This window comes from Hylobates moloch, unplaced genomic scaffold (assembly GCF_009828535.3).
Source record: "Hylobates moloch isolate HMO894 unplaced genomic scaffold, HMol_V3 SCAFFOLD_3, whole genome shotgun sequence".
In the NCBI taxonomy this organism is placed as follows: Eukaryota; Metazoa; Chordata; class Mammalia; order Primates; family Hylobatidae; genus Hylobates; species Hylobates moloch.
In genome coordinates, this window is record NW_026652278.1 from 154,951,678 (window position 1) to 154,974,066 (window position 22,389).

Genomic DNA, 22,389 nt, shown 5'->3' on the forward strand with positions numbered 1-22,389 from the left:
TCCATGATAGCTAAATTAATAATAGCATTTTCCTGGGCAAGGAAAGAGTGACCCCTTACTGGAACATTTCTCTAACTTCGTCATATGTTATGAGAAACTAAGACAAATGAAAATAATTAATTTTCCTGTCTTTTTCACAAACATAGTTTTGCTTTAACTAAATTAGTAATTTTTAGGTAACTTTCAAGTTATGTAATTTAAGCTGCAGTAAGCTTGCCATAGCTACATTACAAAATGACTTGTGCTAAGAAAAAGGTATAGTAATACATGTTAGCTTGAGGAGTAATACATAACTTGTTTATCCATTTTCAACATAACTTCTTGTATGTGGAATTAAACTTTAATATTTGTAGGAGAAAAACAATAAAGCATCTTCAGAAGCTTTAATAAACAGCTTTCTATCTTCAAATGAAATTACTACTCTCTTATGAAAGTATTACCAAGCTAAGTGGTTTCTTAAGTTGAAGAAATATTATGGTTAAATATTTACTTATTCACCTAAGGTTTATAAAATATCGGATAGATAATTCTAACGACTTCTATGTTCTTTTTAAATTGTTCCTTTATGTGTACAAAAATGTTAAATTTTGTTAAGATTTTCTAAAATGAACTCCTAATCTCTCTTCCTAACTGGCTACATTCTTTTTTTGTTTTGTTTTGTTTTCCATTTCCACTTTTATTTTCCAATATCTTTGCCATTGTATCTGCACATCATAGGCACTATACTGAATTGATAAAGGAAGGGCTACAAAGATACATAAAACACAGTTCCTGTACAAGGACCTTCTAGTCTATCACAGATAGCAAATGGATGGTTTCCTATGGTTGCTATAACAAATTGCCACAAACATGGTGATATACAACAATGGAAATGTACTCTCTCAAAGTTCTGGAGGCCAGATGTCTGAAATCAGGGTGTCAGCAGTGGAATGCAGACTCTGGAATTAGATTACTTGGCTATAAATCCCTCATCCTATCCCCATCATTTACTAGCCACATGGCCTTAAATAAGTCTTGCCTGTGAAGTTGGAATTATAATCGTACTTGTTGTGAAGATTAAATGAGCTAATACATGTAAAGCATTTAGAACAATACCTGGCACATAGTAAGCACTTAATATGCATTAACTATTATTAGAGCCTACATTTCACTATCCTTCCAGGGGTGGGGATGGGAGCTGCATATTAAACTGGCTGTATTCTTAGTTCTTCTATCTCACTTAATTCCAACACTATCCTTCCCCGGCTCAGGCTAAAAACACTAGAGGCATTCTTGAATCCTTTCATAATTCTCACACTAACCATCCAAAATATCAGCCAATTCTGTTGGCTGTATTGTGAAAATAGCCTAACATCACACAATGTGTCACCACCTACTCAAGTCTCTTCCTCAGCTGAGTCACATTAACTCTCCTGGATGAGCAGTACTTTCCTAACTAGCCTCTCTTCTATTCTTACTGTCTTCTTTCTATGGTCTATTCTCAACATAGCAGTCATGGTAGTCTTTCCAAAATGAAAGTTATTCACTCTTCTAATAAAAAACAAAACAAAACAAAACTTTCCAGTGGCTCTTTGTTTAACTCAAAATCAAATCCAAAATTATTTACTTGATCTATAAAGCCTAGCCTATAAACCTATACTCATTTACGAGCCCTGACCTCCCTGTGACCCTCCAGACAGAACCTCTTATTTACTCTTCATCTCTTTCTTACTCACCCACTTGCAGCCATACCAGCCTTATATTTTCAAACATGCTGGATACATTCTCTCCTCAAAACCTTTGCACCGGCTGTTCCTCTACCCAGATATATGTACTCTATCTCTTTCAAGCCTTTGTTCAAATGTCTTCTCATTTGAATCACAGCCTTTCTACATACTTTTTATGCTGCATCTTCATTGCTCGCTTTATTTTTCTACAGAACTTCTAATCTCCTCACATATAGTAAAATACAATGTAGTTTATATGTTTATTATATTCTGTATGTCTCCATCCAGAATATAAGTATTATAGCAGCAAGAATTCTTATGTTTGCTTAATGATATAGCACTAGCACTAAAAAGAGTGTGACACGAAGAGTAGGCACACAATAAATATTTGCTGAAATAATGAATGAATATATGAATGAGTCTCAAACACTGCAACAGGTTCTTTGTATATACCTCATTTAATACTTACAACAGCTTTCTGAGCTAGTTACTTTATTTTCTTAGTTAAAACAATTCAAAATAACTATGCTACTTAGAGATGTGCCTCAGGTTCTCAAAATCATACAGCTGGTAATCAACACAGGCACACAGTCATAGTCATAACACAATCTTACTCCTCTCTTTCAGAGTCCATGTTACGTCACTGCCCATATGCTAGACACTGGAGGTCACAAATCTCATAAAACTTTTGGCAACAAGAAACCTAAAGTTTGTTTGGTAAGACAACCCCTCTGCATTGACAGTGAAGCTCGACAGCTGCGCAACTCAGGGAGTGAGCTGTGGAGCCAGATCCCAGGGCTCACCTCTTTCTTCTCCTGCCTATTTGCTATTTGCCCTTGGAAAAGTCACTTACTTTCACTTTGCCCATGGTTTCTTGCCTGTAAAGTGATAGTAATAATAGTAGCAGTCACATCAAAGGTAGTTGTCAGAGTTAAGTAGCTAGGGTATAAGAAAAGTATTTAACACCTTAGCACAGGGCTTGGTATGTGTGTCATGAGCTTTTCAATTTTTTTCAAATTAAGATAAAATTCACATACCATAAAATGTATCATTTGAAAGTGTACAATTCAGTGGTTTTAATATAGTCACAAAGTTGTGCAATCATTATTACTTTCAAATTTCAGAATATTTTCATCATTCCGCCCCAACAAACCCTGTGTCTCTTAGTAGTCATCCTCTAATCGCTTCTACCTCTGGCCTCTGGCAACCACTGATCTACTTTCTTTATCTATAGATTTGTGTTACTAGACATTTCTTACAAATGGAATTATATCTTACATGGTGTTTTATATCTAATTTATTGCACTTAGCAAGTTTTAAAAGTTTATCCATGTTATGGTATGTATCAGTGCTTCCTTCATTCCTTTTCATGGCTGAGTAACATTCCAGTGTATAAATATATCATATTTTACCTATCCATTCTGTAACAAACAGGCATTTGAGATATTTTCAGCTTTCATATATCAGGAATAATTATTCTATGATGAATTGTGTACTTTTTTTGGGGGGTGAATGTATATTTCAACTCTCTTGGATAAACACCCAGGAGTATAGTTTTTGAGGTCCTGTAGTAAATCTGTTTAGACATTTGAGAAACTGTCAAACTGGAAGTGGCTGTAGCATTTTACATTTCCATCAGCAAAACATGCAGGTTCTAATTTCTCCAAATCACTGTCATTACTTGTTATTGTCTGTCTCTTTGATAATGGCATCCTAATGGGTATAATGTGGTATCTCATTGTGGTTTTAATTCACTTGTCCCTAAAAACTAATGATGATGTGATAGACAGAATAATGGGCCCTCAACAATGCCTAAGTCCTAATCCCTGAAATCTATGAATGTCTTATTTTACATGGCAAGGGAGAATTAAGGTTGCAGAAAGAATCAATGTTGCTAATCAGTTGACCTTACAATAAGGAGGTTATACTAGATTACCTGGATGGACCTAATGTAATCACGTGGATCCTATAAATGTGAAAGAGGGAGTCAGATGAAGGTCAAAAGAGAGGGAGAGAGAAAGAGAGAGAAATTTGAAGATATTAGCTTGGTGCAAAAGTAATTGCTATTTTTGCTGTTTTCATGGTGTGTATAAACTATGACAGATTTATGTAATTTTTGCCATTACTTTTAATGGCAAAAACAGCAATGACTTTTGCACCAACATTAATACTATGAGACTTCCTTTGAAGATAGAAGAAAGGGACATAAGCCAAGGAATGCAGGCAGCCTCTAGAAGCTGGAAATCAATAAAATAGATGTTTTCCCTGGAGCGTTACTCCAGAAGAAGCATAGCCTTATGAGAACCATTTTGGACTTCTTAGCTTTAGACCTATAAGCTAATTAATTTGTGTAGTTGTCAGCCACTGAATTAGTGACAGTTTGCCACAGCAGCAATAGGAAACTATACAGATGTTGCACATCTTTTCATGTGCTTACTTTGTAGAAATGTTTATTTGAATCTTTTGTCCATTTTATAATTGAATTTTTAAATTAAGGAATTGTAATAGTTCTTTATTTAATCTAGAGCTTTATCATACATTTGATTTGAAAATATTTTCTCTGATTCTAGGTTTGTTTTTCCACTTTCTTGTTGGTATAATTTGCAACACAAAAGGTTTTTTTAAATTTTGATGAAGCCTAATGTTTCTATTTTTTCTTTTGTTGCTTGTGCTTCTGTGGATTAACTAAGAAACTATCGGACAATCCAAAGACACAAAGATGTATTCCTGTGTTTTTTTCTAAGAGTTCCATACTTTAGGTCTTGCATTTGAGTCTTTGGTCCTTTTTGAGTTACTTTTGAATACAGTGTGAGGTAAAGGTATGTATTAGGATTCTCTAGAGGGACAAAACTAATAGAATAGATACATATGTATAAAGGGGAGTTTATTAAGTATTAACTCACACGATCACAGAATTCCACAATAGGCCATCTATAGGCTGAGGTGCAAGGAGAGCCAGTCCAAGTTCCCAAACTGAAGAATTTGGAGTCTGATGTTCAAGGGCCGGAAGTATCCAGCACGGGAGAAAGATGTGGGCTGAGAGGCTAGGGCAGTCTCTTTTCACATTTTTCTGCCTGCTTATATTCTAGCCTCACTGGCAGCTGAGTAGATAGTGTCCACCCGGATTAAGGGGTGGGTCACCTTTCCCAGCCCACTAATTTAAATGTTAAACTCCTTTGGCAACACCCTCACAGACACACCCAAGATCAATACTTTGTATCCTTCAGTCTAATCAAGTTGACACTCAGTATTAACCATCATGAGATACAACTTTATTCTTTTTCATATGAATACCCACTTGTCCCATCACATGCTCTTACATTTGAGCAGTTACTATTTTTGACATAGCTTAATATATAGTATGATAACAAAAAGTATGGTGAGGGAATTATTAAGTTAACAATGAAGTCAGTAGAGAAGATGTTCTACAAAAGATGGTATATGAGTTGAGTTTTAGAAAAGACTAGGAGTTAGGTAAAAAATGGCAGAAATTTTATTTAATGAAGGAAGCTTCATGAATAAGCAAACAAAGGAAGTGAATTTACACATGTTTAAGGAAGTGAATGTACACATGTTTCAGGAACTGAAATTGATAGGAATACCTGGCAGTTTGAGGACCTTGGAGTGCAGTGACCACAAATAAAAAAGAAGAGATGGATAGTACCCTTAAGAAAAGCTCTCTGTACTTCTAACCCTGGCTTTACCCTTTATAGGGGCACTCACGTAGAATTTAAAAAAATAGGCTGTGTTTTTTAAAATATCTAATTAGTGGAAACTTACTACGCCTTCTTTTCAACAATTGACTCCCTTATCAATACATAGAGGGTGAGATAACTGTTTAATAGACAATTGATTTAATATAAAATATTACGATGGGAATGTTTCCACATTGTGTCCCAAAAATATAATTACTCTTCCCAGTGTTTTCAGAGTTTCTTTACTGTCCATAATTTCATATTCATTTTTCTTCTTTTAAATACGATTTATCAATTCTTACGTGCTCTTCTAACTACCTGCACATATGTCAAGCTGTACTGTCATTTGATAATAGTCGCTTTGGAGTTTCATGGTGTGTATAAACTGTGACAGCTTTACCTAATAAATAAAACTGAAATGTCTTCAGAGATTTCACAACTGTCAAATATCATGGCTCTGTTGGGAGATGTTTAGTTTTGCTGGCATTTAATCTCCTATTTTCCAAATGTCATTCTTTGGACATTACTGTTGTTTCAATGTACAAAATTTGAAAAACTGCTTTAAGACATCACAAAATAGAATATGCATAATTTAAACTAAGTTTTAAAACAAAGTTTCAAATATTTTCTATTTTTTCATAACAAGTGTGATTATCAATTTTTTATTAGCCATTCTACAAATATGTATCCTGCCTTCGTCTAAAGTGCTTCAAATGTGTGAGGGGAAGGAAGGATGGCTTCCTCACAAATATATTTCTATGAGGTACTTGGTAGCTTCTGGGGAAGCATGAATTGGAAACAGTGTGATTAATTCAGAAACAAAATATGACTTGCCAAAAGAGAAAGGAAAATAGGATAGCATGTGTATTGAAAATAACCAATATTTTCTGTTGTTGTTGTAATTTTAATTCATTTTTTTCTGGTTTGATCTCAAGCATTTAGTTTTTAGCATTGTGAAGAGACAAAACATTCAACAACAAATATACAGTTCTGGCCCGTAAAAAAATGGAAAGCCATCATTCACAACCTTACAATAAGTAAAAAGTGAAACACTGAAAATTAACTATTTTTCTCGGACCCATCTGAGAACTGAGATCCCAAGTTCTGAATTCAGACCACCATTCTGAAATCTAGACTGATGGGCAAATCCAGAGAGCCATAGCTGAGACCTTATCTGGAACAGTCACTAGAATCATACTGAGCATTCTCTAAAACAAAAACCTTTTCTCTCTCCAGTAAAAAGACTTACCAGAGTCTTATCCCACCTAGAGATAGGGTGCTGTTCCAACTCCAGCCTTCTCTAGCGTTCCTGTCTAGCCAAAGGTAGGGAGGAGAGAGGAAGCTATATCGCTGGAGAAAACACTTGTGAAAGTCACAGGACAGACATGGGCAAACGAAAATATTGACATTTTATCATACAGTGATAGAACACTTATGTCACCCACACCTTAGCGCCAAACCAACAGAGGGCGCTGGTATAACAGATTACAGTGGAAAGGGCTATAAAACCACAAATCAAAACCAGTTTAACAGAAATCAAGAATGTCTCTGATTGGCTCATCAGTAGACCGAACACATCTGAGGACAGTATCAGTAAACCTGAGGATATGCGCATAGAAACTTCTCTAACTAAAATACAAAGACAATTTTAAAAATAATGACAATAATATAATAAAAACAGAACATTCAAGAATTGTAGTCAGTTTCCAAAGATATTAAATATGACACATATATTAGGAATACCAGAAGCTGAAGAAATAGACAGGGAACAGAAGAAATATTTGAATTAATAATGACCATAGTTTTTTCAAAAGTAATGATAGAAGCCAAGTCACAGATCCAGGAAGCTCAATAAACACCAAGACGAATAAACACCAAAGCATCTACATATAAACATATTGTATTCAAACTGCAGAAAAACAAAGACAGATTGAAAGTAGTCTCTTGAAATCATACTATTGAAAGTAGTTAGAGAAAAACAAAACAAGACAAACACCTTGCTAATAGAGGAACAAGGGTAAGAATTGCATTAGCCTTCTCATAGAAACAATGCAAGCAAGAGAGTTGAGTAAAATATTGAGAGTTGAAAGAGGAAAACTACCAACCTAGAAGTCTATATCCATGAAAATTTTTCATCAAAAGTGAGACAGAAATAAAGACATTGCCAGAGAAACAAAACTGAGGGGATTCATTATCAGCAGACTTGCCCTGGAAGAAAGGTTAAAAGAAGTACTCCAGGGAAAAGAAAAGTGATAAAGATCAGAAGCTTAGATCTACATAAAGAAAAGAATAATGTCAGAGAAGTAATGAATATAGGTAAATTTTTTTCCTTATGTTTAATTGATCTAATACAGAACTTTTCAAAGTAATACTAGTAACAAGGTAGTGAATGATTATAGCCTATGGAGAGAAAAAATGAAAAGCTGGAAGTGTTTTTACCTAGGAAAAACTTCGGAATACTCTCTAATAAGAAAACTACACTAACAGTGAAGGAGAATAGGTTATTTGAAAGTGGAATTAGGTTAGTTAAAAACATACATTGTGAACTCTGGCAACCGCTAAAATAATTTTTAAAATGAAATATTGTTATTTTAAAGAAGAGAGAAAATCGCGTTACGAAAAATCACATAAAATCTTATTTAAAAACCAGAGAAGGCAGAAAAACAGGGAGAGGTTAAAAAAGAAAATAAATAAATAACAAGTACAGTAAATAGAAAATTGTTACAAACATAGTAGATATTAATAATTACTTTTAATGTGAATGGCCTACATACACCAATTAAAATGCAGAATATCCTTAGTAGAAGCAAACAGGACTGAAATTTTTTAGTGTACTTGTGCTTAGCTTCCTGAGCATCTCTTGAGCCTTACTGGAATCTCTTGGTTTTTAACCATTTGCTAATTCTTGTTCTCTAGTCTTCTGTTGATTTTATGAGTCTCTCAATATTATGATTCTAACATATTCCTCTTCTGCTTGTGTTACCAAAGGCCTCATTCTGTGTCTTCCATGAATATTCTTATCAGACATAGAACTTGTAACTATTTTTGTATCTGATAGAAATAAGCTGACACATTAGAAAAAAAAACGTATTTGGCAACATTTCCCCATAAATAAAACTCTGACTTTAGCAAAACATGTTAAGACATGCTATATTTTGAACGTGTCTCTGAAACATCATGTCATATTTTGAAATCAAATTTACTTTAGCACAAACGATTGTTAATCCAAGTTTATCTTTCAGTAACGTTAGGCAATTTGTTTACCTTACGATTATGGTATACTTCAGTGTCTTGATGATCGATGTATTGCTAATGAGAATGAAAGAAGAAAAGGAAAATGAGCCACTTTAAGAGGTGAGGTAACAATCCGTAAAAATCACAGTAGCAAATTCACAAAGGCATTTATTGTTGAGATCCAGTCATTAACTACTTGTGAAATGAGATCAGCAAAACAACTCAAAAACGCTTTCAAAGGAAGCAACAAAACCATGCAACAAATAAATTAAAATACAAATCTAAGCAACAGAAATAACCCAAAATACTTCACAAAAGGTCTTCTGGGAAGAGATGTTTAGTAAGTTGGTGTTCAATGAAACTTGTTTGTAAATCATAGATATGAAACTGTCTATGTTTTACACAAAGCTTAAATATTGATAAATTTAGTGTTTTATGGTTAAACATAATGAAACCTTAGAATAATTGCAATTTTACGGATTTTCAGTTTGTTAAAACCACTGGCCAATTGAAGCAGGTTAACACATCCATTTTCTCATTAAGATCTTGTTGATCTGTGTTCACAGCTTGGTACAAAGCAAGCATTTTGAATCCATTTGAGTGATTGTTGTGGCAAAAGTAAGGATATAATTTTATAGCTGCTTTTATTACTGACTTAAAGCAAGGGTTCAATTTAAAGACTATGAGGCAACAGTTTCATTCTCCTATTAAAATTCTAAACTTAAAAGTTTACAGATTTTTGTTTGTTTGTTTGAACAGAGTTTCGCTCTTGTCACCCAGGCTGGAGTGCAAGGGCACGACATACGCTCACTGCAACCTCTGCCTCCCATGTTCAAGCGATTCTCCTGCCTCAGCCTCCTGAGTAGCTGGGATGACAGGGGCCCGCCCCCGTGCCTAGCTAATTTTTTTGTATTTTTAGTAGAGATGGGGTTTCACCATGTTGGCCAGGATGGTCTTGATCTCCTGACCTCGTGATCTGCCTGCCTCGGCCACCCAAAGTGCTGGGATTACAGGTGTGAGACACCACAACTGGCCTAATATTTGTTATTTCAAAATTACTTTTAAAGGATGCTTATCAGATTGCAGGAGGCAATTTTTAAAATCTCATCTTCCCATAGACCTTAAGCTCTTGAAAGCTGTTCTTTTGTGATGATTTACTCTATATTGGTGGGCTTTGTGATAAGCTTTGAATGACCTTAATGTATTAATGGAATCTATGCATAATTTAATTGAAATAATAAATCTGAGCTGTTCCATAAAACTATTTTTCATGAGACAATTTTAAGAGATATTTTTTCTGTGTATGGAAATTGAAATGGGGGTCTTTTTTTTTCCCAAGGAATAAAAACATGAGTGATTATCATTCAATAACAGTAACATTTGTTTATAGCTACATCGAATACACAATACATAAATCTTGAGGCTGCTAAGCTTTTTTGCACAAAAAGAATATTTATAGCATAATAATAGCATATTGCCTGTCTTACTTCATTTCTAAGACTTCTGAACATATTAGAGAGTTGGCCAAGTTTAAAGCTTATGACTCTCCTTTCCAGGTTAAAACAGCCTAGATGTTTAACAAGTTACTGTGTTCTACAATTTAAATTCTTTCTACTGTGCCTTTTTACTTAGAATGATATGTAATATGTATATATATGTATATGTATGTATGTATATATGATATGTGTATATATACACATATTGCATATGCTGAATTTGCAGTTTCTTATTTTTACATATGTTAGATGCAATATGTAATTATATATAATGCAAAAATTAAAGATTATAAATTCAGTATATCTTTCTACTTTCCCAGATTTTCAATTTTATTATATTAAATGTATTTCCATTTCATTTACTATTAGTGTTGTGCTTCTTTTTTTTTTATTGTATAGATACTGGTTTTTTTAATTATTATTATACTTTAAGTTTTAGGGTACATGTGCACAATGTGCAGGTTTGTTACATATGTATACATGTGCCATGTTGGTGTGCTGCACCCATTAACTCGTCATTTAACATTAGGTATGTCTCCTAATGCTATCCCTCCCCCTTTCCCCCACCCCACAACAGTCCCCGGAGTGTGATGTTCCCCTTCCTGTGTCCATGTGTTCTCATTGTTCAATTCCCACCTATGAGTGAGAACATGCGGTGTTTAGTTTTTTGTCCTTGCGATAGTTTACTGAGAATGATGATTTCCAGTTTCATCCATGTCCCTACATAGGACATGAACTCATCATTTTTTATGGCTGCATAGTATTCCATGGTGTATATGTACCACATTTTCTTAATCCAGTCTATCATTGTTGGACATTTGGGTTGGTTCCAAGTCTTTGCTATTGTGAATAGTGCCACAATAAACATACGTGTGCATGTGTCTTTATAGCAGCATGATTTATAGTCCTTTGGGTATATACCCAGTAATGGGATGGCTGGGTCAAATGGTATTTCTAGTTCTAGATCCCTGAGGAATCGCCACCCTGACTTCCACATTGGTTGAACTAGTTTACAGTCCCACCAAGAGTGTAAAAGTGTTCCTATTTCTCCACATCCTCTCCAGCACCTTGTTGTTTCCTGAGTTTTTAATGATGGCCATTCTAACTGGTGTGAGATAGTATCTCACTGTGGTTTTGATATGCATTTCTCTGATGGCCAGTGATGATGAGCATTTTTTCATGTGTTTTTTGGCTGCATAAATGTCTTCTTTTGAGAAGTGTCTGTTCATGTCCTTTGCCCACTTTTTGATGGGGTTGTTTGTTTTTTTCTTGTAAATTTGAGTTCATTGTAGATTCTGGATATTAGCCCTTTGTCAGATGAGTAGGTTGCGAAAATTTTCTCCCATTCTGTAGGTTGCCTGTTCACTCTGATGGTAGTTTCTTTTGCTGTGCAGAAGCTCTTTAGTTGAATTAGATCCCATTTGTCAATTTTGGCTTTTGTTGCCATTGCTTTTGGTGTTTTAGACATGAAGTCCTCACCCATGCCTATGGCCTGAATGTTAATGCCTAGGTTTTCTTCTAGGGTTTTTATGGTTTTAGATCTAATATCTAAGTCTTTAATCCATCTTGAATTAATTTTTGTATAAGGTGTAAGGAAGGGATCCAGTTTCAGCTTTCTACATATGGCTAGCCAGTTTTTCCAGCACCATTTATTAAATAGGGAATCCTTTCCCCATTGCTTGTTTTCATCAGGTTTGTCAAATATCAGATAGTTGTAGATATGCGGCATTATTTCTGAGGTCTCTGTTCTGTTCCATTGATCTATATCTCTGTTTTGGTACTAGTGCCATGCTGTTTTGGTTACAATAGCCTTGTAGTATAGTTTGAAGTCAGGTAGTGTGATGCCTCCAGCTTTGTTCTTTTGGTTTAGGATTGACTTGGCGATGCGGGCTCTTTTTTGGTTCTATATGAACTTTAAAATAGTTTTTTCCAATTCTGTGAAGGAAGTCATTGGTAGCTTGATGGGGATGGCATTGAATCTATAAATTACCTTGGGCAGTATGGCCATTTTCACGATATTGATTCTTCCAACCCATGAGCATGGAATGTTCTTCCGTTTGTTTGTATCCTCTTTTATTTCATTAAGCAGTGGTTGTAGTTCTTGTAGAGGTCCTTCACGTCCCTTGTAAGTTGTATTCCTAGGTATTTTATTCTCTTTGAAGCAGTTGTGAATGGGAGTTCACTCATGATTTGGCTCTCTGTCTGTTATTGGTGTGTAAGAATGCTTGTTATTTTTGTATATTGATTTTGTATCCTGAGACTTTACTGAAGTTGCTTATGAGCTTAAGGGGATTTTGGGCTGAGGCAATGCGATTTTCTAAATATACAATCATGTCATCTGCAAACAGGGACAATTTGACTTCCTCTTTTCCTAGTTGAATGCCCTTTATTTCCTTCTCCTGCCTGATTGTCCTGGCCAGAACTTCCAACACTATGTTGAATAGGAGTGGTGAGAGAAGACATCCCTGTCTTGTGCCAGTTTTCAAAGGGAATGCTTCCAGTTTTTGCCCATTCGGTATGATATTGGCTGTGGCTTTGTCATAGATAGCTCTTATTATTTTGAGGTACATCCCATCAATACCTAATTTATTGAGAGATTTTAGCATGAAGGGTTGTTGAATTTTGTCAAAGGCCTTTGCTGCATCTATTGAGATAATCATGTGGTTTTTGTCTTTGGTTCTGTTTATATGCTGGATTACATTTATTGATTTGCATATGTTGAAACAGCCTTGCATCCCAGGGATGAAGCCCACTTGATCATGGTGTATAAGCTTTTTGATGTGCTGCTGGATTCGGTTTGCCAATATTTTATTGAGGATTTTTACATCAATATTCATCAAGGATATTGGTCTAAAATTCTCTTTTTTGGTTGTGTCTTTGCCCGGCTTTGGTATCAGGATGATGCTGGCCTCATAAAATGAGTTAGGGAGGATTCCCTCTTTTTCTATTGATTGGAATAGTTTCTGAAGGAATGGTACCAGTTCCTCCTTGTACCTCTGATAGAATTCGGCTGTGAATCCATCTGGTCCTAGACTCTTTTTGAATTGTAAGCTATTGATTATTGCCACAATTTCAGATTCTGTTATTGGCGTATTCAGAGATTCAACTTCTTCCTGGTTTAGTCTTGGGAGAGTGTATGTGTCGAGGAATTTATCCATTTCTTCTAGATTTTCTAGTTTATTTGCGTAGAGGTGTTTGTAGTATTCTCTGATGGTAGACTGTATTTCTGTGGGATCGGTGGTGATATCCCCTTTATCATTTTTTATTACATCTATTTGATTCTTCTCTCTTTTCTTCTTTATTAGTCTTGCTAGCGGTCTATCAATTTTGTTGATCTTTTTCAAAAAACCAGCTCCTGGATTCATTAATTTGTTGAAGGGTTTTTTGTGTCTCTATTTCCTTCAGTTCTGCTCTGATTTTAGTTATTTTTTGCCTTCTGCTAGCTTTTGAATGTGTTTGCTCTTGCTTTTCTAGTTCTTTTAATTGTGATGTTAGGGTGTCAGTTTTGGATCTTTCCTGCTTTCTCTTGTGGGCATTTAGTGCTATAAATTTCCCTCTACACACTGCTTTGAACGTGTCCCAGAGATTCTGGTATGTTGTGTCTTTATTCTTGTTGGTTTCAAAGAACATCTTTATTTCTGCCTTCATTTCGTTATATACGCAGTAGTCATTCAGGAGCAGGTCATTCAGTTTCCATGTAGTTGAGTGGTTTTGAGTGAGTTTCTTAATCCTGAGTTCTAGTTTGATTGCACTGTGGTCTGAGAGACAGTTTGTTATAATTTCTGTTCTTTTACATTTGCTGAGGAGAGCTTTACTTCCAACTATGTGGTCAGTTTTGGAGTAGGTGTGGTGTGGTGCTGAAAAAAATGTATATTCTGTTGATTTGGGGTGGAGAGTTCTGTAGATGTCTATTAGGTCCGCTTGGTGCAGAGCTGAGTTCAATTCCTGGGTATCCTTGTTAACTTTGTCTCGTTGATCTGTCTAATGTTGACAGTGGGGTGTTAAAGTCTCCTATTATTATTGTGTGGGAGTCCAAGTCTCTTTGTAGGTCACTCAGGACTTGCTTTATGAATCTGGGTGCTCCTGTATTGGGTGCATATATATTTAGGATAGTTAGCTCTTCTTGTTGAATTGATCCCTTTACCGTTATGTAATGGCCTTCTTTATCTCCTTTGATCCTTGTTGGTTTAAAGTCTGTTTTATCAGAGACTAGGATTGCAACCCCTGCCTTTTTTTGTTTTCCATTTGCTTGGTAGATCTTCCTCCATCCTTTTATTTTGAGCCTATATGTGTCTCTGCACATGAGATGGGTTTCTTGAATATAGCACACTGATGGGTCTTGACTCTTTATCCAATTTGCCAGTCTGTGTCTTTTAATTGGAGCATTTAGTCGATTTACATTTAAAGTGAATATTGTTATGTGTGAATTTGATCCTGTCATTATGATGTTAGCTGGTTATTTTACTCATTAGTTGATGCAGTTTCTTCCTAGCCTCGATGATCTTTACAATTTGGCCTGATTTTGCAGTGGCTGGTACCGGTTGTTCCTTTCCATGTTTAGTGCTTCCTTCAGGAGCTCTTTTAGGGCAGGCCTGGTGGTGACAAAATCACTCAGCATTTGCTTGTCTGTTAAGTATTTTTTTTCCTCCTTCACTTATGAAGTGTAGTTTGGCTGGATATGAAATTCTGGGTTGATAATTCTTTTCTTTAAGAATGTTGAATATTGGCCCCCACTCTCTTCTGGCTTGTAGAGTTTCTGCCGAGAGATCAGCTGTTAGTCTGATGGGCTTCCGTTTGTGGGTAACCCGACCTTTCTCTCTGGCTGCTCTTAATATTTTTTCCTTCATTTCAACTTTGGTGAATCTGACAATTATGTGTCTTAGGTTTGCTCTTCTCGAGGAGTATCTTTGTGGCATTCTCTGTATTTCCTGAATCTGAATGTTGGCGTGACTTGCTAGACTGGGGAAGTTATCCTGGATAATATCCTGCAGAGTGTTTTCCAACTTGGTTCCATTCTCCCCGTCACTTTCAGGTACACCAATCAGACGTAGATTTGGTCTTTGCAAATGGTACCATATTTCTTGGAGTCTTCATTCGTTTCTTTTTATTCTTTTTTCTCTAAACTTCCCTTCTCGCTTCATTTCATTCATTTTATTTTCCTTCAATGATACCCTTTCTTCCAGTTGATCGCATCAGCTCCTGAAGCTTCTGCATTCTTCATGTAGTTCTTGAGCCTTGGCTTTCAGCTCCATCAGCTCTTTTAAGCACTTCTCTGTATTGGTTATTCTAGTTATACATTCATCTAAATTTTTTTTCAAAATTTTGAACTTCTTTGCCTTTGGTTTGAATTTCCTCCTGTAGCTTGGAGTAGTTTGATCATCTGAAGCCTTCTTCTCTCAAGTTGTCAAAGTCATTCTCCATCTAGCTTTGTTCTGTTGCTGGTGAGGAACTGCGTTCCTTTGGAGGAGGAGAGACGCTCTGCTTTTTAGAATTTCCAATTTTTCTGCTCTGTTTTTTCCCTATCTTTGTAGTTTTATCTACTTTTGGTCTTTGATGATGGTGATGCACATATGGGTTTTTGGTGTGGATGTCCTTTCTGTGTGTTAGTTTTCCTTCTAACAAACAGGACCCTCAGCTGCAGGTCTGTTGGAGTTTGCTAGAGGTCCACTTCAGACCCTGCTTGCCTGGGTATCTGCAGCGGAGTCTGCAGAACAGCGGATTTTCCTGAACCGTGAATGCTGCTGTCTGATCGTTCCTCTGGAAGTTTTGTCTCAGAGGAGTACCCGGCCGAGTGAGATGTCAGTCTGCTCCTACTTGGGGGTGCCTCCCAGTTAGGCTGCTTGGGGGTCAGGGGTCAGGGACCCACTTGAGGAGGCAGTCTGCCCGTTCTCAGATCTCCAGCTGCATGCTGGGAGAACCACTACTCTCTTCAAAGCTGTCAGACAGGGACATTTAAGTCTGCAGAGGTTACTGCTGTCTTTTTTGTTTGTCTGTGCCCTTCCCTCAGAGTTGGAGCTTACAGAGGCAGGCAGGCATATTTGAGCTGTGGTGGGCTCCACCCAGTTCGAGCTTGCTGGCTGCTTTGTTTATCTAAGCAAGCCTGGGCAATGGCGGGCACCCGTCCCCCAACCTTGCTGCTGCCTTGCAGTTTGAGCTCAGACTGCTGCACTAGCAATCAGCGAGACTCTGTGGGCATAGGAATCTCCGAGCCACGTGCAAGATATAATCTCCTGGTGTGCTGTTTTTTTAGCCCATTGGAAAAGCGCAGTATTAGGGTGGGAGTGACCCGAATTTCCCGGTGCCGTCTGTCACCCCTTTCTTTCACTATGAAAGGGAACTTCCTGACCCCTTGCACTTCCCAAGTGAGGCAATGCCTCGCCCTGCTTCGGCTCGTGCATGGTGCGCTGCACCCACTGTCCTGCACCCACTATCTGGCACTCCCTAGTGAGATGAACCCAGTACCTCAGATGGAAATGCAGAAATCACCCGTCTTCTGTGTTGCTCACCCTGGGAGCTGTAGACTGGAGCTGTTCCTATTCGGCCATCTTGGCTCCCTCCGTCTGTTGTGCTTTCTTTTAACATTTACTGTGGCTTTCAGTTTTTATTTTTCACTATTTAGCTTTGCAATATTCTGACATGAAGCCACCTTATTATAGATAAGTCAATTCATACTATAAAAGCAGTGTGTTTTACTTGAATAAATTTGATACCAACTGACAAGTGTCAAAGTTTTTTCTCCAATTAACTTTTTCGTGAGAGTCACCTCAATATTCCCTCTGGTATTTATCTTTGATACCTGATCCTTTTGGAGGCTCTAAAAATTAATGCTTCATTAACCTGTTATAAATTAGGGAGCATACCTGGCCATCTATATAGATTTTCTACTTCTTGAATTTAAGAGTATGCTGTTTTTTCTGAATTATGAAATATTTCCAATTTGAAAACATAACAAAAGTTTATTGTCTTCTGAGTTTAATATGAGCTTCAGATTTTATCTTTGAAAGCAAACAGATTTAGTGAGTTCCTGTGAAGAATGAAGAAAGGAAAAGTTACTTAGAAAATGCCTGTCGGGCTTCTGTGGTGTTATATATTTAACATAAAATTGAATGACTTGGAAAAATATTTAATAATACTATTGTATCTCTGTCATAAAAAGATACTTCCAAAACATCAAAGTGACCTCTCAGAAAAGCATTTATTAATAGTGTAAAAAAGATTATTTTGCTGTTATTCATTAGTTCCCCTGCAATTCCTTTTTAGAAAGGTATTGAAACAGACATTTTTCTTTGAGGATCTTATTTATTGAAAACTTTCTAGTGAACAGAAGAAAGAAAAAGAAAGGGAGAGCTGAGAAAGAGAGGAAGGGATAGGGAGGGAGAGAGTCAAGGAGCAGGGGAAGGGAGGGAGGAAGGAAGTAGAGAAAGAAGGAGGGAAAGAGGGACAATGAGAATGGGAGATTATACTGGCAAATCTTTAAAAACTTCTGGGTAATTTACTCAATATGCAACTTACCAATATCGGATTTTGTCAGAAAGATATGAGGTGAGAGTAAGCTGTGATTTTTAAATTTAATTCTAGATGTCTTTTAGCAACATACCAGTAAAGAAAACTGCAAAGACCCCCACTCCTCTGAGGCTTACAAGATAGAGGAAGCAGGGTGATCAAAACTAAGCAATAGAGAGAAGATCAATATATCTCATATGGAACATAAGATATGCTAATATATACATATTAATTAATATATAATTATTTATTATATAATAATTATATATAAATATATAATAACATGATTACATACATTAACATAAGTAAACTATGTTGCATGTTAGAAGCTGGGGAGTGCTATGGAATAAAAACAGAGCAGGATTAGGGAGAAGAGAGGGCAGAGGAGGGCATAATTTTACTCAGTGTGGTCAGGTTCAGGCCATTTCTACCATACCAGTCATTTCTTTAGTGCTCCTTTCAATTAATTCCCATCCCCTACAGGAAGTTTGATTTCCATCACCATAAATCACTTTATTCTGGTCAAATACATCATATAAATGAAATCACACAGAATTATACTGTTTTGTTTCTGATTTTTTCCTGTCGACATACTATTTTGGAGTTTTTTCTATATTTTTGTATCAGTAGATAATTTTTCATTGTTGTATAGTATTCCACTGCAGGGATGTGCTACAATTCATATAAACATTCACCTGTAATCAACTGGATTGTTCATAGTTTCCAGCTACTATGAATATAGTTGCTGTAAACATTCTTGTACAAATTATGTTATATATATATATATATATTCATTCTTAGAAGGGAATTGCTAGACCAGAGCATAGGTGAAGAAAACTAATGTATAAGACACTGTTGAATAGTCTTCCAAAGTGATTGTATTGTTTTCTATTATAAGAATGTATGAGGCCGGGCGCGGTGGCTCACGCTTGTAATCCTAGCACTTTGGGAGGCTGAGGTGGGCGGATCATGAGGTCAGGAGATCGAGACCATGGTGAAATCCCGTCTCTACTAAAAATACAAAAAATTAGCCTGGCGTGGTGGCAGGCGCCTGTAGTCCCATCTACTCGAAGAGGATCTGGCGGGAGAATGGCGTGAACCCGGGAGGCGGAGCTTGCAGTGAGCCGAGATGGCACCACTGCACTCCAGCCTGGGAGACAGAGCGAGACTCCGTCTCAAAAAAAAAAAAAAAAAAAGAATGTATGAGAATTAAATTCCTCTTAATTTTTGGCAATATTTCATGTAGTAAGTCTTTTTCATTTCAACTATCTTAGTAGTTATGAAATTGGATGAATTGTATCTCACTGTGGTTATAACTTTCTTTTCGCTGTGGAATCATGTTTGGCAAATTACCTTTCATGTGAATGTTGGTTGTGTGAAAAAAATATCTGTATAGTTGGTATGCCCATTTAGTATTGATTGCTTTGCTTCTCATAATTTGTGGAAACACACCCACCCACCAACACACACACAATATATATATCCGTACACACACACACACACACACACACACACACACACACACATTTATTCTGGATACAAGTCTTTTGCCTGATAAATGTATATCTGTTAGTTCCCCACAGGCTGAGGTTATCTTTTTCTTTTTCTTGTCTTCACAGTTTCTTTATTTTTTTTTAATTTATTTTTTATTTTACTTTAAGTTCTGGGATACATGTGCAGAATGTGCAGGTTTGTTATACAGGTATACATGTGCCATGGTGGTTTGCTGCACCTATCAACCCATCATCTAAGTTTTAAGCCCTGCATGCATTAGGTATTTGGATTAGGTATACCTAATTAAAAAGTCAGGGAAAAACAGATGCTGGAAAGGATGTGGAGAAATAGGAACACTTTTACACTTTTGATGGGAGTGTAAATTAGTTATTTCTTGTCTTCTGCTAGCTTTAGAATTTGTTTGCTGTTGCTTCTGTAGTTCTTTTAATTGTGATGTTAGGGTGTCAATTTTAGATCTTTGCTGCTTTCTGATGTGGACATTTAGTGCAATAAATTTCCCTCTTGACATTGTTTTAGCTGTGTCACAGAGAGTCTGGTATGTTGTCTCTTTGTTCTCATTGGTTTCAAAGAACTTCTTCATTTCTGCTTTAATTTCTTTATGTGCCCAGTGGTCATTCAGGAGCAGGTTGTTCAGTTTCCATGTAGTTGTGTAGTTTTCAGTGAGTTTTTAAATCCTGAGTTCTAATTTGATTGCACTGTGGCCTGAGATAGTGTTTTTTTATGTTTTCTGTTCTTTTGCATTTGCTTAGGAGTGTTTTACTTCCAATTATGTGGTCAATTTTAGAATAAGTGTTATGTGGTGCTGAGAAGAATGTATATTCTGTTGGTTTGGGGTGGAGTGTTCTGTAGATGTCTATTAGGTCTGCTTGGTCCAGAGCTTAGTTCACATCCTGAATATCCTTGTTAATTTTCTGTCTTGTTGCTCTGTCTAATATTGACAGTGTGGTTTTAAAGTCTCCACTATTATTGTGTGGGAGTCTAAGTCTCTTTGTAGGTCCCTAAGAACTTGTTTTATGAATCTGAGTGCTCCTGTATGGGTGCATATATATTTAGAATAGTTAGCTCTTCTTATTGCATTGATCCCTTTACCATTATGTAATGCCCTTGTTTGTATTTTTTGATCTTTGTTGGTTTAAAATCTGTTTTATCAGAGACAAGGATTGCAACCCTGCTTATTTATTTTTTTGCTTTGCATTTGCATGGTAAATATTCCTGCATCCCTTTATTTTGAACCTATGTGTGTCTTTGCACATGAGATGGGTCTCCCGAATACAGCACACCGATGGGTCCTGACTCTATCCAATTTGCCAGTCTGTGTCTTTTAAATGGGGCATTAGCCCATTTACATTTAAGGTTAATATTGTTATGTCATGATGATAGCTGGTTATTTTGCACATTAGTTGATGCAGTTTCTCATAGTGTTGTTGGTCTTAATATTTTAGTGTGTTTTGCAGTGGCTAGTACCAGTTTTTTCTTTCCGTATTTGGTGCTTCCTTCAGTAGCCCTTGTAAGGCAGGCTTGGTGACAAAATCCCTCAGCATTTGCTTGTTTGTAAAGGGTTTTATTTCTCCTTCGCTTATGAAGCTTAGTTTGGCTGGATATGAAATTCTGGATTGAAAATTTTTTTCTTTAAGAATGTTGAATATTGGCCCCTGCTTTTCTAGCTTGTAGGGTTTCTGCAGAGAGATCCACTGTTAACCTGATTGGCTTCTCTTTGTAGGTAGCCTGACCTTCCTCTCTAGCTGCCCTTAACATTTTTTCCTTTATTTCAACCTTGGTGAAATAAAGGTGATGATTTTGTGTCTTGGGATTGCTCTTCTCAAGGAGTATCTTAGTGGTGTTCTCTGTATTTCCTGAATTTGAATGTTGGCCTGTCTTGCTAGGTTAGGGAAGTTCTCCTGGATAGTATCCTGAAGTGTGTTTTCCATCTTGGTTCCATTATCCCCGTCACCTTCAGGGACCCCAATCAATTGTAGGTTTGGTCTTTTCACATAGTCCCATATTTCTTGGAGGCTTTGTTTGTTCCTTTTCATTCTTTTTTTCTCTAATCTTGTCTTCATGCCTTATTTCAGTAAGTTGATTTTCAATCTCTGATATCCTTTCTTTTGCTTGATCAATTGGGCTATTGATACTTGTGTATGCTTCACAAAGTTCTTGTGCTGTGCTTTTCATCTCCATCATGTCCTTTATGTTCTTCTCTAAACTGGTTATTCTATTTAAGCAATTCCTATAACCTTTCATCAAGGTTCTGAGCTTCCTTGCATTGGGTTAGAACATGCTCATTTAGCTCAGAGGAGTTTGTTCTTACCTACCTTCTGAAGCCTACTTCTGTCAATTCATCAAATGCATTCTCCATCTGGTTTTGTGCCCTTGCTAGAGAGGAGTTGCATTTAGAGGAGAAGAGGCATTCTGGCTTTTGGAATTTTCAGCATTTTTGGGCTGGTTTTTCCTCATCTTTGTGTATTTATCTACCTTTGATCTTTGAGACTGATAAACTTTGGATGGGGGTTTTTGTGGGGGTGTCCTTTTTGTTGATGTTGATGTTCTTGATTTCTGTTTGTTAGTTTTTCTTCTAACAGTCAGGCCCCTCTTCTGCAGGTCTGCTTTCGTTTGCTGGAGGTCCCCTCACTCTGGACCCTGTCTTCCTTGGTAACAGCAACGGAGGCTGCAGAACAGCAAAGATTGCTGCCTGCTCCTTCCTCTGGAAGCTTTGGCCCAGTGGGGCACCAGCCTGATGCCAACCAGAGCTCTCCTGTATGAGGTGTCTGTCAACCCCTGTTGGGAGGTCTCTCCCAGTCAGGAGGCACGGGTGTCAGGGACCGAGTTGAGGAGGCAGTCTGTCTTTTAGCAGAGCTCGAGTGCTGTGTTGGGGGAATCCTCCTTGTCAGGATCTGCTGCTCTCTTCAGAGCCAGCAGGCAAGAATGTTTAAGTCTGCTGAAGCTGCACCTACAGCCGCCCCTTCCCCCAGGTGCTCTGTCCCAGGGAAACAGGAGTTTTATCTATAAGCTCCTGACTGGGGCTTCTGCCTTTCTTTCAGAGATGCCCTGCCCAGAGCAGAGGAATCTAGAGAGACAGTCTGGCTACAGAGGCTTTGTGGCTCTGTGGTGGGCTCTCCCAGTCTGAACTTCCTGGAGGCTTTGTTTACACTGTGAGGGGAAAACCGCCTACTCAAGCCTCAGTAAGGGTGGACATCCCTCCCCCCACCAAGCTGGATCATCCCAGGTCGACTTCAGACTGCT

The 22,389-nt window shown here is 37.1% G+C and overlaps 1 long non-coding RNA gene across 1 annotated transcript in view; it reads left to right on the forward strand.

Moving 5' to 3' along the window:
• LOC131382985 (uncharacterized) overlaps nucleotides 1-22,389 on the forward strand; it is a 169,292-nt gene that overhangs the window by 31,487 nt on the left and 115,416 nt on the right. The window contains exon 2 of the long non-coding RNA XR_009212627.1: nucleotides 2,334-2,423. This is a non-coding gene — a long non-coding RNA (uncharacterized LOC131382985). The remainder of the gene's footprint in view (nucleotides 1-2,333; nucleotides 2,424-22,389) is intronic.